The 17085-nt window shown below is 38.9% G+C and overlaps 1 long non-coding RNA gene across 1 annotated transcript in view; it reads left to right on the forward strand.

The window, feature by feature from the left end:
• Positions 1-12620: 12620 nt before the first annotated feature.
• The window catches only part of LOC147004841 (uncharacterized), a 42092-nt gene continuing 37627 nt past the window's right edge, over positions 12621-17085 (forward strand). The window contains exons 1-2 of the long non-coding RNA XR_015047110.1: positions 12621-12824; positions 13890-14128. This is a non-coding gene — a long non-coding RNA (uncharacterized LOC147004841). The remainder of the gene's footprint in view (positions 12825-13889; positions 14129-17085) is intronic.

A 17085-nucleotide genomic window follows, 5' to 3' on the forward strand; every position in this document is an offset into this window, starting at 1 on the left:
TCAGCTCTTTGGGTACTTTCTGTAGCTACATATGATGTAGACATATGCTATAGTGTCTGCGTTTGGTGGCTGATTATGGGATGGATCCCCGCGCGGGGCAGTCTCTACATGGTCCATCCTTTCATATCAGCTCCCAACTTTGTCTCTGTAACTCCTTCCACCAGTATTTTGTTCCCTATTCTAAGGAGGAATGAAGTATCCATGCCTTAGTCTTCCTTCTTCTTGATTTTCTTGTGTTTTGCAAATTGTATCTTGGGTATTCTAAGTTTCTGGGCTAAAATCCACTTATCAGTGAGTGCATTGTTTTTAACAGCTGAGTAGTACTCCATTGTGTAAATGTACCACGTTTTCTGTATCCATTCTTCTGTTGAGGGACATCTGGGTTCTTTCCAGCTTCTGGCTATTATAACTAAGGCTGCTATGAACATAGTGGAGCATGTGTCCTTCTTACCAGTTGGAACATCTTCTGGGTATATGCCCAGGAGAGCAAAACCCAATTTTAAACAACCTATTCTCTTTAAAATCAATCACCAAAGCATTACTTTCATGTTATGAAGTTTGGATGCCAATTCTTATATATAAATGCATGACAGTACAACTTTTTTTTCATGATATTGCAAATGAATCTTTTTTCTGTTATATTTCTTTTTTATTAGACATTTTCTTTGTTTACATTTCGAATGTTATCCCCTTTCTTAGATTCCCCTCTGAAAATCCCCTATCCCCTCTCCCCTTCCCCTGCTGCCCAACCCACCCACTCCCATTCCTGGTCCTGGCATTCCCCTATACTGGGGCATAGAGCCTTCACAGGACCAACGGCCTCTGCTCCCATTGATAACCAACTAGACCATCCTCTGCTACAAATATAGCTAGAGCCACAAGTTCCACCATGTGTTTTCTTTGATTGGTGGTATAGTTCCAAGAAGCTCCGAGGGTACCGGTTAGTTCATATTGATGTTCCTTCCATTGGGGCTTCAGTCCCCTTCAGCTCCCTGGGTATTTCTCTGGCTCCTTCATTGGGGACCTTGTGCTGTGTCCAATGGATGACTATGAGCATCCACTTCTGTATATGCCAGGCACTGGCAGAGCCCTGCAGGAGACAGCTATATCAGGCTCCTGTCAGCAGGCTCTTCTTGGCATCTGCCTAGTTGTCTGGGTTTGGTGGTTGTTTATGGGGTGGATCCCCAAGTAGGGCAGTCTCTGGATGGTCATTCCTGCAGGCTCGACTCCGAACTTTGTCTATATAACTCCTTCCATGTGTATTTTGTTCCCCATTCTAAGAAAGAACAAAAGTGGATGCTCACTGTCAGCTATTGGATGGATCACAGGGCTCCCAATGGAGAAGCTAGAGAAAGTACCCAAGGAGCTAAAGGGATCTGCAACCCTATAGTTGGAACAACATGATGAACTAACCAGTACCCCGGAGCTCTTGTCTCTAGCTGCATATGTATCGAAAGATGGCCTAGTCGGCCATCACTGGAAAGAGGGCCCATTGGACTTGCAAACTTTATATGCCCCAATACAGGGGAATGCCAGGGCCAAAAGAATGGGAATGGGTGGGTAGGGAAGTGGGGGGGGGGTATGGGGGACTTTTGGGATAGCATTGGAAATGTAAATGAGGAAAATACGTAATAAAGAGAGAGAGAGAGAGAGAGAGAGAGAGAGAGAGAGAGAGAGAGAGAGAGAGTTAAAAATGTGAGCACTGAAAGGACTACCAAGGCCTTATCCCTAGCTAAGGAGATCTTGGCAGTTGATGACTGCTGGGGTCAGGAGGAGTAATTTTTTTTTCTGTAGAAATGAAGCCACCAATATGTTTCTGGTATTCCAATAAATGACCCCATGCCAATATGCATATGGCCAACTATAATTGGACTTGGTGAGTCAAAATTAATAACTAAAAGAGTGTATATATGAAATTGGGAGGAAAATTTAATGGGGGACCTGGGGACTTTATTTTTAAGATAAGAGCTCACTATTTAGCCCTTGCTGTATTCACATGGAGATATTGGCAGTTGATGGCTGCTGGGGCAGGAAAGTCATTTTCCTTTTTCTTTTTGTTCACTTTATATCCTGAGTGTTGCCTCTCCCAGTCCCACTCACCTATCCCCACTCACCTTCTCCTCTGAGAGTGTGAAGATCTCTACTGAGTAGCCCCCTACCATGGCATATCAATTCTCTGTAGGGCTAGGTGCTTCTTCAACTGAGGCCAGTCCTCTACAGTCCTTTCCTCAACTCTTCCATGAGACTCCCAGAGCTCCATTAAATGTTTATCTATGGGTATCTGCATCTGTTTCAGGCAGGTGCTGAGTAGAGCCTCTCAGAGGACAGTTATGCTAAGCTCCTGTCTGCAAACATAACAGAGTATCATTAATAGTGCCAGGGATTGGTGCTTGCCATGGAATGGATCTCAAGTTGGGCTGGTTATTGGTTGGCTAGTCCTCAGTCTATGTTCCATCTTTGTCCCTGCATTTCTTTTAGACAGGACAAATTTTGAGTCAAAAGTTTTGTGAGTGGTTTTGTGTCCTTATCCCTCTACTGGGGGTCCTGCCTGGCTACAGAAGGTGGCCACTTTAGGTTCCATATCCCCACTGCTGTTTGTCTTTCTCAGCTAAGGCCATTTCCATTGACTCCTGGAGCCTACCCTATCCCAGATCTCTAGCACTTCCTAGAGATTGCCACAACCTCTTCCCCTCAGCAGCTGCAGATTCACATTCATTCTCCTGGCCCTCTGGCCCTCTCTCCTGGTCTCTGCCCATATCTGATCTTGGCTCTCCCATTACCCTATCCACCCCCTCCCACCTAGGTTCCTCCCTCCCTTTGACTCCTATGTCTATTTTATTCCCCCTTCTATGTGAGATTCAAACATCCTTGCTTGGACCTTCCTTCTTGTTAAACTTCTTACCATCTGTGGGTTTTATCTTGGGTATTCTGTACTTTTTGGCTAATATAAGTACATACCATGCATGTCCTTTGAGGTCTGGGTCAAGTCACTCCAGATGATATTTTCTAGTTCCATCCCTCTGCCTGCAAATTTATTAGAGTGAAGCCACTGGGATGTTCCCTGTGTTCCAGTCTACCTTTGCCTCCTAAGTGCTTGGGTTAAAGGCATGTTCCACCACACACCTGGACTTTCAGGAGCTTTCATTCACAAGACTGTGGGTAACAATTGTAAACTTTGATAAGGTTGCTTGGAAACAAAAGTGCAAGAATAATGGGGTGTCTTTCAGAATGATAGAGCCTTTAAAAAATAAAAGCTGTGGTTCCAGAAATTCAACTGCCACCAAAGCCCTCCCAAAGCCAGTGGCTTTCTGTTTCTTGTGTTGTAAATTCAAAAAATGAAATTCACAGACCACAGAGGATTAGTTTTAGAGAGAGCTTTATTATAGATTCATAGGCATAATCTTAAGGGGGATAGGGAGGGAGGGAGGGAGAAGAGAAGAAAAAAAGAGAAATGAAGGGCAGACTGCTCTTCCAGAGGGTGTGAGTTCAATTCCTAGAAACCACATGTAATGGCATCTGATGCCCTCTTCTGGTGTGTCTGAAGAAAACAACACTGTATGACATAAAAATATATAAATGGGGAGGGGAGAGAGAGAGAGAGAGAGAGAGAGAGAGAGAGAGAGAGAGAGAGAGAGAGAGAGAGAGAGAGAGAGGTGGGGGGAGAGAGAGATGATGCTGTATAGCAGAAGGGGTCCCAAGAAATAGAATATCATTGAGCTGCTAGTCTGGGATTTTGTAAAGGACTAGAGTGAGAGGCATAGGGAAGAGAATAAACAGGTCTGTTCAGTTTGGTCCAAGCACAGGGTCTCCAGGTCCTTCATCTCAGTTTCTGTCAGGTAGTCTCATATAGCCTTTTGGACTTGCCACATTTCTGAGTTCTCCACATCTTCTAGAGATGACAAAGGGAACTAAATCTCTATGTTGGTACTTCTGGCCTCCAATAAGCACATTCACAGAATTGATGCTTTTGGTCCCTGTTCTGCCTGACCAATTTCTCTCTTCTGTTTCTGTTGTCACCAGTACTTGATATTGTCAGTCCTTTTAACTGTTGTTCTAAGTGTATAACACTATCTCATTGTGATTATTTTTCTGCCATTGAGATTTTGAGTTCTTTGTTGTTCCAGATTAGGTCCTCTTTGATAGATTTCCAAATATCTCCTCTCATAATATTGTTGTCATTTATTCTCTTAAAAAGAAGGCAAAAATCTTTTACATTTTCTTTGACTTATTTTTTGTTTTGTATTATGCCTGCATGTGTGTATGTATGTGTGTGTATGTATATATATATATATATATATATATATATATATATATATATAATACATACATACTTTGTGTGTGCCTGGTGCCCACAGAGTTCAGAAGAGAGAAGAGAGTACTATATTCCCTGGAAGTACTTACAGATGGTTGCAAACCACCATATGTGTGCTGGGTATTGTATTTGCATCCTCTGAAAAGCAGCCCATATTCTTAACTTCTGAGCCATCTTTCCTGCCTAGCACGGAAAAATGGTTCTGTTGTAATAGAGACTATTGTTTCAGTATGTCACTTTACAGACTGCAGCTTTTGTTAGTAAACCTTTGCCCAAACCACTGACATTAACATTTTCTCCTGTATTTTAGTCTAAATGTTTTTATAGTTTTCATTTATTCTTTTCAAGACTTTTTTATATAATTCAAGGTATGACTTCAACTTTACTATTTTGTTCTTGTTTTTAAAGATTTAATATTTTAATTATGTGTGTATCTATGTGTATGTGCAAATGAATATAAGAACCAGAAAGAAGAGAAATGTACTTGAGGGCCAGTTTACAGTTTCAGAGCTTTAGTCCATTATCATTATGGTAGGGACCATGGTGTCAAGTGGACAGACCTTGGAGCAGTAACTGAGAGTTACATCCTGATCTATTGAAAGAAAGAGGGGGGGCAGGGAAGAGAAGAAAGAGAGAGGGAGATGGGAGAGAGGAGAAAGGAGAGAGAGGAGAGACTTGAGAGACTAGGCTTGGCAGGGCTTTTAAAATCCTTAAAGCCCACCTCCAGTGACACAACAAAGCCATACCTAGTACACAAGATCACAGCCTCCTAAACTTCTCAATTTATGTCACTCCTTGATGACTAAGCTCTCATATATATGAGCTTATATGGAAGCCATTCTTGTTCAAACCACTGTAACCCCCAACGAAACTCAATGGTTACTTTTGTGTATATTCAAATTTAATTGTCATGGCACCAACCATTAAAAAGAAAATTTTCTTCTTCAGTGAAGCATTTTTACTGAAATCAGTTGTCAGTATATGTATGGGTCTGTTCTGGACTTTCGTTTTTTTTTTTAAGATTTATTTATTTATTTATTTATTTATTTGTTATAGGTAAGTACACTGTAGGTGTCTTCAGACACTCCAGAAGAGGGAGTCAGATCTCATTACGGGTGGTTGTGAGCCACCATGTGGTTGCTGGGATTTGAACTTAAGACCTTCAGAAGAGCAGTCAGGTGCTCTTACCCACTGAGCCATCTCACCAGCCCTGTTCTGGACTTTCTATTCTGTTTCACTGACTAATATATCTATCTTTACAGTAGGACCAGCCTGTCTTATTTAATGTAGTTTTGCATGAATCTGGAACACACTATTGTTAATTCTTTGACTTTGTTCTTTTTTGAATTATTAGTTTTGGCTCTTGTAGGTCATTTGTGTTTCAAATTAGTGTTGGTATCAGTTTGCCAATTTAAAATCTTTGGTAGGATTTAGGTTAGAACTGCAGTGGTGTCAAGGGATCAACTTGAAGATGATCAGTATCTTCAAAGTTCCAAGTCTTTTGACCCATTAACACAGAATAGCATTTCAGTTACCTGAGGCTTCTTTATCTTGGTAGGGTTTTATAGATGCATGTTGCATGTCTGAGATACATGCCTTTGTGGCATTTGTTATTACTGTACTTTTTAAAAATTTTTATTAAACTAATGTAGTAAATGCCAGTGATTTTAAAAGTATATTATTAAGATGATATTAATAACATGTAAAAATAATCATTTTAGATTGTATAAGTTAATGGAACGTATATACTCACAAAACCACTGCCTCTAGTTCCAAAATATCTTATTGCCTCAAAAAGAAAAACCTACCAGGCATTGTTGATCAATTCTTTAATCCCAGTACTGGAAGATAGTGGTAGGCAGATATCTGTGAGTATGAGGCTAGCCTGGAATATATATTGAGGTGCAGACCCTGTCTCAAACAAAACACAGAACCATATATCTCATATCCATTAAGCAGAGAGATACCCTATTCCCTCAGCCTTTGCTATCACCAATCTGATTTTTGTATCCTACTTATTTATTTTAAATAATTGATAGAAATTGAATATATGACCTTTATTTCTGGCTTCATTCAGTTAACATAACTTGGGTTTATTGTTTTAAATAGTGAAAGAGACAGAAACCAAAACCCCTACTCTTTAGCTACACTCTCTCCCAATGGCTTTCATTCTATCCATGTTGCAGCATATATTGACACTTTATTCTTATTTTATCCTAAGAATTATTTCGCTTTATGACTATTATTATGACCTGGCTATTGTTTTCATTTGGAAATTAAGAACAACATAAGGAGATATGATCGTTCATATACAATTTGTATTATAACTTTCTAATCATTGATAAAATTAACCAGTGACCATCTTGGCCTAGAGTTTCCTTTCTTTGTAGGATAATTTTGGAGATTTTAAAGCTCAATTTAATGATGCTTTTGGGTTCATATGGTTCTTATGCAGTGAGCTTCGTAGGTTAAATCTTAAATGGAATTTCTATTCCATGTTAGTTATTAATTTGTAATTATTCCAAAGAGGCAATTCTTAAATGTTCATATCTGAAGACCTTTAGCAATATTATTTCTATTAATTTTTAAAAAACTGTCTGGCAGGCATTTATCAGTTTTATTGATCACAGCAAAAACAGTTTGGTATTATATTACATTTCTCTAGTGTCTTTCTTCCCCTTCTCTGTTCTCTGATTCTTTTACTTTCTTCCCATTCTTTTCTATTTGGGAGAGGAACTGAGGCAAGGTCTCACTCTTAACCCAGCCTGGTGTGGATCTTGTAGTGACCCTCATGTCCTTACGTCTCCCTGGGGTTAAGACTCTAGGTGTGTGCCACCACATCCAGCTTAGTTTCATGTTTCTATTTATTTGGTTTCTGTTATTATTTTCTCTATTCTACATATTTGAGCTCAATTGGCTTCTCCCTTTCTAGTTTCTTAGAACAGAAACAGAAGTAATTGACTTGAATCTTATATGTCAGGTTTCAGTTCTAGAAAATTCTCCAAATTCTGCTTTGATGGCAATCTAAATGCTCTTTAAGCTGTGTTTTCATTTTCAACCATTTATTAATTTACTAACTGCCTTTTGACTTTTCCTTTGATACATAAATTACTCACAAGTATTTTATTTAGTCTGAAACATTTGGACCTTTGCAAAGATTTTTCTGATGATTTTTAATTTAATTTCTTCTGGGTCAGAAAATGTACTTATGTGACTTCTGTATTTTGAATAATTCATTCACACTAGTTTTATGACCCAGAATGTAGCCTATCTTGGTAAAGGTACCATGGATACTTGAAAAGACTGTGTGTCCTAAACTTCTCTCATGGTACATTAGGTAAATGTTAATTGGGCCAAGGTATTCAGATTTTCTGTGGCCTTATTGATTTTTCTGTCTTTTCACTTGAATAATTATTAATAGGAAGGCACTGATATTTCTGACTATAATTTCAGCTCTTGTTTTTGTTTTGTTCATGTATTTTAAAACTGTTAAAAATTTACAAATACTCTTCTGAAGGTCCTGAGTTCAAATCCCAGCAACCACATGGTGGCTACAGTGTACTCATATACATAAAATAAATAAATAAATCTTTAAAAAATTTACAAATATTTAGGACTAGTATATCATCTCATTCAATTAACCCTTTTATCACTATGAAGAATTTGCTTATTCCTGGAAATTCTTTACCTTAAAATTTGCATTATCTAATAATAAAGTCACACCTAGCTTTCTGCTTTTGCTAGTGTTATCCTGTCTGATAATAAAGTCATTTCCATCTTTTTTTTTTGTTAGTGTTACCATAGTATTATTTTTTCTGTTTTGTGGAACTTCTTACATGCTAAGCAAGTACTCTGCCAACTGAACTAAACCCCAAACACTAGTTCTGTCCTTTTCTTTCCCAATTTATTTCCAACTTTATTTTGTTGTTGTTGTTACTGTTGTTGTTGAAAATAGATTTTTTTATATAATATATCCTGATTCTTCTTACCCCCCAACTTCTCCCTGATCTTCCTCATTTCCTCATTCACCCAAATGCACAGTCTTTCTTTCTCTTTCTCAGGAGGATACAAAAGATATTTAATAATAATATAATGTAAAAGCCATCTAATAACAATAATAATAGATAAAATAAAAACACACAGACCAGAATAGGACAAAATAAACAAACAAAGAAAAAGGGCCAAAGACAAACCTCAAGAAATACATTAAGTGCAGAGATACTACCATGTGTATACACAAAATTCCAATGGAAACACAAATCTGGAAAGCATTATGTATATGTGAATGACCAGGAAGATGGTTTTGATTATTTGTTGTTGGAGGTTTTGTTTGGTTTGGTTTCTGTTGATAAAGCATTATGATATGAAGAACTTCCAAAAATGTCATAGAGCTCCTTTTGTGTTGGCCATCTACTGCTGGGCATGGGGCTTGGCCATCACTTGTCAATTGTAAATATCTTCTGGGTTAGGGATATGGACTTGTGTCTACTTCCCCTCTCAGCTCTAGGATTCCATATGGCCTACACCTATGCAGGGTCTATGCATTCTGCTATAGTCTCTGTAAATTCTTTTGTGCATCGGTCCTGATGTATTTATAAAACCTTCTTTCTTTGTGTTCTCTATCCCTCTGGTTCTTATAATCTTTCTGTTTCCTCTTCAGCAGAGTTCTCTGAACCCTGAGGGCAGAGAGGAATTTGATGGAAACATTCCATTTAGAAACAAGTATTCCAAGGTGTCTCAATCTCTGTACATTTTCCAACTGTTCGTCTTCTCTACTGCAGGAGGAAGCGTCTGTGATGATGGCTGACACCTATCTATGAATATAGCAGAATGTTACATATTTGAAGTGCTTTCCTTATAGGGAACATGTAGCTTAGTCTTATTTTTTAATCCATCTGATGATTGCTGTTTTTAAAATATTTTTACTTTTAAAATTTATTATTTTATGTGTATCATTGTTTTGCCTGCACATATTCCTGTAGGCCACGTGCAGTCTAGTGTCTGCAGAGATCAAAATAAGGCATTCAATTCCCTGGAACTGGAGTTTCAGATGGTTGGTTGTATGCTGCCATGTGGGTATAGGGAATTGAACCAGGGTTCTCTAGAAGATTAGTCAGTGCTCTTAATTAATGAACTATCTCTCAAGCCCCTTGCTTGATACCTTTTTATTATTATATTTATACTACTATGGTTTAATGCAATTTTAATATGGTTAGTTGAAAACATATCATATTGATACTTTCTTTGTATTTATCCATGTTTTGTTCCTCTTTTTCTATCTTCCTTCCTTTTTTGCAGGATAGATCAAATTCCATTTTATCTTATTAGCAGTTGTTGGGGAGGAAAGGATTTCTTGTAGCTCTTCATTTTAGTCATTGGGGCTCTGAAAATTAAACCAAAAGAGACAAGTGAACAAGAAGAAAAATAGATCTAATTATGTATATATACAAGATTTCACAAGAAAATAAGGCTAAAGGAGACAATTAGAATTTGGAACGAGATCCCATCTTTATAAAGAATAGGAAGGAACAGAACAAGTCTGTGAAAAAAAAGTATTTATTAAAAGGGAGGAATGAATCTATCTACTGAGATAAAAATAATGTTTCAGAAAGATAAATGGGCCCTACAGAGAATAGCCGAAAGATAGTTTCACTGTATACCATTTCCATCCAGGGCATGAAAGCCATATAAAAATGTTTCTAGCTGCCTTATTTAGAATAGCCCAAACAACCCTACTGTCCTGAAGTGGGTTAATTATGAAGATGTGGCACCTAATATTACTCCCCAATAAAAGGATATGACTCATGGATAATGTATGACAACCTGGATGAGCTTCAGAAAGCTAAGGTGTAGGAAAAAGACACCCCCACAAGGTTACCTAATGTATTATTCTACTTATATAACATTCTTAAAGGATACAATAATAGACATCAGCAGATCAGTGGTTGTCAGAGGTTACAGGTTCAATCTTGTGAATCAGAAGAAAGCAAATGGGAATAGCTGCAAAAGCATCAGGAGCAGTCCCTGTGTTGATGAAAATGTCTGGTGTTTTCACTGCAAACGTAAGTGTTCTTTTTGTGATAGAGTGTTGCAATTTTTCATGATGTTACCATTGGGAGGATTGTATAAAGGTTACAAAAGATTTCTTTTTTTTCCCTTTATTCTTCTCTCATATAATGGATCCCAACCACAGCCTCTCCTCCCTCTTCTCCTGCCAGTCCCCATACCATCTCCTCTCTCCTCCAGATCCACTGCTTCTCTTTACAATAGTTCTTATAATGGGATGTCAGTCAACCATTATATGAAAGTAAATGGCTTAAAAGACCAACAAGATGGTTCTGTGGGTAAAGATGCTTAACAGCCTAAAAACATGAGTTCAATTCCCAGGACCCACTTGGTAGAAGCAGAGAACTAATTTCTACAATTTGTATTCTGACTTCTTCATGCATGCCATGAAGCAAGTGTGTGTGTGTGTGTTCTCATGTGCACACACACACACGCACACACATACAACATACTAAATAAATGTAATTAAACTTTTAATATATTTTTAAAAATTTTAAAAGAAGGCAAAATAAATACTTTTGTTGCTGTAGGTGATTAAAACTACTCAAATCACCCTGGCAGAGGTGGTATTCTTTCCTCACTACCCGCTCCAATGTTCTGAGTTCATGAGTGAAAGACACACACACACACAGAGTCTTCTATTTTAATATGCCTTAGTTATCCCAGTGTCTGGGCCACTCCCAAATGTCCACATTGCTAACTCCTTCCCTCGTATTCTCCTGAATAATATCCTCCTTATTAAAATCTATATTCCATCTTTGCTACCCTAGACCCAGTGGGGGATCCTGTGGCAGCTTTTCCCCAGCGCTTACATGATTGGTATGCTCTCTTCTGCAACTCTCAAGCCTGTATCTTATTCCTTTCCCAGCATGGTAATTCCCTTTCTTTCTCTTGGTCCCCTTGCTTGCCTCTGTCTCCCTGCCCAGCCATTGGCTGCCAGCAACTTTATTTACCAATCAGAACCAAACAATATAATGCAAGCATTAGACCAAATCCACAACACACTTTAGATAGAGAAATAAATAAAAACATGTTTTAACAGCAATTCTCTCTAAATGTCTATATAATTCTAGTCACAGTGTAATTGTATTTGTGGAGAAGTTGATCCTGGGTTTCGTGTGAAATGCAAAGGTAGCCCTTCAAGCAAAAGGAAAATAGCTTCACTAGGGAATCATACCAAGAATTTAACAAAGCAACAGTGGTCCTTAGAAACTCTTCCAGAAAAGTAAAGTATGCTTGCTAATTGATTCTGGATTTGAGAGTCACTGATACAAAATGGCAGAAAAAAAATAACTAGAGGAAAAGAAACCACAAAATAATAGCCCTTATGAGCACAGGTAAAAATTTGCCTTATGAAATTTTGGGAAAGTCCAGTATCATTAAAAGTGATTGTTTAAAAGTTTCCAGTGCAAACTTGGTTTGGTATTCAAAAATCAGTCCTGGCCACTAATAGATTAAAAAAAAAAAAAAAAAAAAAAGATAGCTGCAAGATAATTTCAATGTATTTAATAAAAGAATTCAGAAAAAATCCAAAATTCTGGACTTCAAAAAGCCTTAGCAAAGTGGTGGAAGGGAACTTATTCATTTGGATAAAAAGGTACCTTATGGAAAGAAGAAAAAAGGTAAAAAAAAAAAAAAAAAAAAAAAAAAAAAAAACCCTACAGCTAATCTCATTGTGTGAACAGCATATTTTCTTTGTAAGATTATTAAAGGGCTGCATTGTACAGCATGGCACACAGATGTCAGATAAGTCCAGTAAAAGATATTTGCATGATAACTTTGGGAGAATTTAAAATCATAACAGCACTTATATATACTTAATTGAAACCTAAAATTCCATTTAATTCACATTCCGTTTTGGCAAGGATGTGGAACACTTGTCACATTGCTGGTGGGCATGTAAGTTAGAGTGACAAACTTGGAAAACAATGTAGTAGTTTCTTTAAAAGCTCAAAATTTTCCTTTGTTAAAATGTCATTTTATTTTTAATTATGTTGTATATATTTGAGTGCCCTTCCCCCAGCCTTGAGCAGGCTAAATAGGCCTTAAGTGCTTGCCACCATTGGACCTTAATGATCCAGGTGGAGTCAATTCCCTACAGGAGTAGACTGCCAGCTGAGCTTGTTTTGTAACTCAATCCAGCTGAAACAAAGGATGGGGCGGGGGGGGGGGGGGGGGGCTGTGGGTTTTCCCTATATAAACTCACTGCTGACTATTAAACTTTGAGCCTTGATCAGAAATCTTTGTCTTGGCTTAATCCTTCTCTTGCCGGCCCATCCTTTTTCATTCCCAGCCTCCCTTTCAGGTACCCAGTTCTCTGTGGCTGCATGACAGCTACAGCTGGTGCCAGCATGAGGGGCCTGAAAACTGGGGGACCCACTGAGAAATGCTGTCTTGGATGGAGCTCCACAGAAAACAGAAGAAAGTAACAGTATCCTGCATCGTGGTAAGCAACAAAACAGCATTGATGTTAGCGCTAGGTGTAAATTTCTTTTGGAGGCTGTTGTTGCAAGAAATGTATTAAGCGGACACAGGCTAAGTTGAAAAGGTGTTGACCCAATGCTGAATTCAACTAGGGGTGATAGTGCAATTGGACAGGGGAATTCTATATAGGCATTTGTCCACAGGCAAGAGCTGCATCAGGTGAGAGGAGCAGGGTTTAAAACAAAATAACAAAAACAAAGAAAAGATGTTAGAAAAATTCTTAGCTCAAGTATATTTATGGTTCCCAGAAGTAGAAATGGTAAACATAAATAAGAGAGAGAGAATAGGCCTCAGAAAAGCAGTTGTCAGCTGTCCGGGACACTTTAGGAAAAGCGAAGGAAAATGGATATAAGCTATTTCGGAGCTTTCCTAGGGAAGGAGGAAATCAGGAGACATCCTTTTTCCTCTCTGGCTCCTACTGGAAATATTCTTAGTTCAGGTTCAAGTTCTCTTCCCTCTCTGTCCATTGTCCTTGGTGTATCAATCTGTCCACGTTTCAATTTTTGTTTCATTGCTTGAATGATTGTTGTTCTGTGTTTCGTGTTGAAAAGAAAAAAAATGGCTAAAACTTTATCTGCTGGCTATCCACCCCTTGATTTAGTTTAGCTTGTATAAAAGGCAGTCTCAATTTACCCAGCAGAAACTGATAAATTACCCTGCACTGTAGCTGGGAGTCGAGCACAACAGGAAAAGCCCTGCCAGGAGCTGAAAAGCTGCTCTTAAAGGGGCCAGCAGCCTTTCAAGTTCTATGGAAAGTAAGCTGATGGCTGCCTGAGCCATCTAGTAATTATGATACCAGTGATGAAGATGGCTCAAAAATCCCTACTGGCCAGCTGAGTTAACTTAGAGTTCAGTCTCTACTCTTACTAGAGAGCAAGTGTTTTCCATCGATTCTCAAAGCCACCCCCCATACACCTGGTGGCTAGACTTTGTGTTTGATTTTTGCCAATTAACAGCTGAATTGAATACCTGGGACACTCCCACAGACAACTTGTTGCCTTTAACTTTTGGATTTTGTATTAAGCAGATTGGTTGCCTTCACAGAGGATTGCCTTCAGCAAGTTCAGCTACTCACCATGGCAGTTATTCATCTCTATGAAGAAATGCATTGAGTGCATATTTATATGTCCTTCATGACTTTAGTCTGAATGAGAAAGAGTGTGGTTTTGAAGGCCAGTGGCCAGAGATGGGTAACCGAGTTCTTGATCTCCTATTGGCCTAAGACAGAGACATACATCAAAAAGCAATGTAAGCAGTCCATGACAGGTAAGAAGGAACAGTATAGACATGGACCTAAGACATTCACCTAGCCACTCTATACCCTGGATGGGATTATGGAAAACTAATAAATCTTGTGCCCCTGTCCAGCTACTGATGACTGCTCATCTTTATAAAAAAGGGGGGGGGGGAATTGTTCCCTTCCCCCAGCCTTGAGCAGGCAAAATAGACCTGTTAAGTGCTTGCCATGGTTGGACTTTAACAACTCAGGTGGAGTCAATTCCCTACAGGAGTAGAATGCCAGCTGAGCTTGTTTTGTAACTCAATCCAGCTGAAACAAAGGATGGGTCTGTGGTCTCTCCCTACATAAATGCAGTGCTGACTATTAAACTTTGAGCCTTTATCAGACACCTTTGTCTTGGCTTCATCCTTCTCTTGCCCACCCATCCTGTTTCATTCCCATCTTCCCTTTCAGGTACTCAGTTCTCTGTGGCTGTGATATGAGTGCAGGAAATGGAATTAGAAAAAAAAACTCCCATCTGTGGCATGCAGAGTGATGCATGCCTGGGATGCTAGCACCCAAGAAGCTGATGTAAGAGTTCAAGGTCAGGCTGATATATATAGACTCTGTCTTCAAAATAGGAGAGAGGAGAGAATTCAACACATATTGGCCATAATATTGCAAGGTATTTTTCTACTAAAGAGAAACAAAAAGTCATATTTTCATCCAGATGTTTGCATACTAATATCAAAGCAGCTTTATTTATAATAGCTCAAATTCAGAGGCATCCCCATTTTCCATCTACTAATACAAATATATAAAAGGTTGTGGTACATCCAGAAACAAACTGTTATTAATAAATCAGCATGGGTGATCTAAAAATAAGTGTGCTGAGAGAAAAACAAAATCCAGAAATAAAATTATATAATTTATATTATTCAATTTACATCAAGTTCTAAAGAATGTAAAATTATACTGACAGTGTATATTAGTGATGTTTGTTATGTATCAATTCTACCTCAAAGTTTAAAAATAACCCCACACAACCAATAACTGGCCCAATGTGAGTCCCATCCTATGGGCAAGCACCAATTCCTAACACTGTTAATTATACTCTGTTATGCTTGCAGACAGGAGCAAGTTGTCCTTCAAGAAGCTCCACCCAAACTGTATCTTATATCTTGGGTATCCTAAGTTTTGGGCTAATATCCACTTATCAGTGAGTACATATTGTGTGAGTTCCTTTGTGATTGTGTTACCTCACTCAGGATGATGCCCTCCAGGTCCATCCTATTGCCTAGGAATTTCATAAATTCATTCTTTTTAATAGCTGAGTAGCACTCCATTGTGTAAATGTACCACATTTTCTATATCCATTCCTCTGTTGAGGGGCATCTGGGTTCTTTCCAGCTTCTGGCTATTATAAATAAGGCTGCTATGAACATAGTGGAGCATGTGTCCTTCTTACCGGTTGGGACATCTTCTGGATATATGCCCAGGAGAGGTATTGCTGGATCAAACACACGAAACTCAAGAAGAATGAAGACTGAAGTGTGGACACTATGCCACTCCTTAGAATTGGGAACAAAACACCCATGGAAGGAGTTACAGAGACAAAGTTTGGAGCTGTGATGAAAGGATGGACCATCTAGAGACTGCCATATCCAGGGATCCACCCCATAATCAGCTTCTAAACGCTGACACCATTGCATACACTAGCAAGATTTTGCTGAAAGGACCCAGATAGAGCTGTCTCGTGTGAGACTATGCCGGGGCCTGGCAAACACAGAAGTGGATGCTCACAGTCAGCTAGTGGATGGATCACAGGGCCCCCAATGGAGGAGCTGGAGAAAGTACCCAAGGAGCTGAAGGGATCCGCAACCCTATGGGTGGAACAACATTATGAACTAACCAGTACCCCGGAGCTCTTGACTCTAGCTGCATATGTATCAAAAGATGGCCTAGTCGGCCATCACTGGAAAGAGAGGCCCATTGGACATGCAAACTTTATATGTCCCAGTACAGGGGAACGCCAGGGCCAAAAAAAAAAAAAAAAAACAACTGGGAATGGGTGGGTAGGGAAGTGGGGGGGAGGGTATGGGGGACTTTTGGGATAGTATTGGAAATGTAATTGAGGAAAAGATGTAAAAAAAAAAAAAAAGGCTCCACCCAGCAGCTGACTCAGATACAGACACCCATAGGATGGAGCTTGAGGACTCTTATGGAAGAATTGCAGTCCCTGAAGGGGATAGGAACTCCCAGGAAGACCAATAGAGTCAACCAACCTGGATCCTTTGGGCTCTCAGAATCTGGACCTAGGCCTCCCCACTTATGTAGCATATGTGCAGCTTGGTCTTCATGTGTGTCCTGAACAATTAGAGGGAGGGCTATCCCTAAAGCTGTTGCCTGTACGTGGGATTCTACTAGCTGGGCTGCCTTGTCTCAGTGGGAGAGAAAGCACCTAGCCTTGCAGAGACTTGAAGTGCCAGGGTATGAGAGGTGATACCCACGGTGGCCCCCATATGCCCAAAGGAGACGGGGAAAGAACTGTGGGAGGGTGTAACTGGAATGGTGGCAGTGAGCGGGTTGTAAAGTTAATAAATATACCACTATCTTTTTTAAAAAGCCATGTAAAGTGGTGTATGCCTATAGTACTAGATACTTGAGGGATAGAAGCTTAAAGGAAATCACCTAGGAATTTTACTCCAGCTTGGACTACATAGTGAAACTGTGTTTCAAAAAATAAAACAAAATCCTATACAAATTTATTTGTATTCAATACACCTATTTTGAGCAAATTTATAGCATTAGATTTATTTTTTAAATATCTGAACAACGTCCAAAATTTGTTAAAAAAAAAAAAAGCCAAAAACCAAAGTCACAAATTTTGGATAAGAGAAAGCATTCACTAGAACTTTCTAATTAAATTTATGAGGTGTAACTCACATCTAAGAGTTACAAATCAAACATCTTTTCATATGAGGTGGAGGATCATACTTATAAT

Source organism: Mus caroli, unplaced genomic scaffold (genome assembly GCF_978045245.1).
Source record: "Mus caroli unplaced genomic scaffold, Mus_caroli_1 scaffold_5, whole genome shotgun sequence".
Classification (NCBI taxonomy): domain Eukaryota; kingdom Metazoa; phylum Chordata; class Mammalia; order Rodentia; family Muridae; genus Mus; species Mus caroli.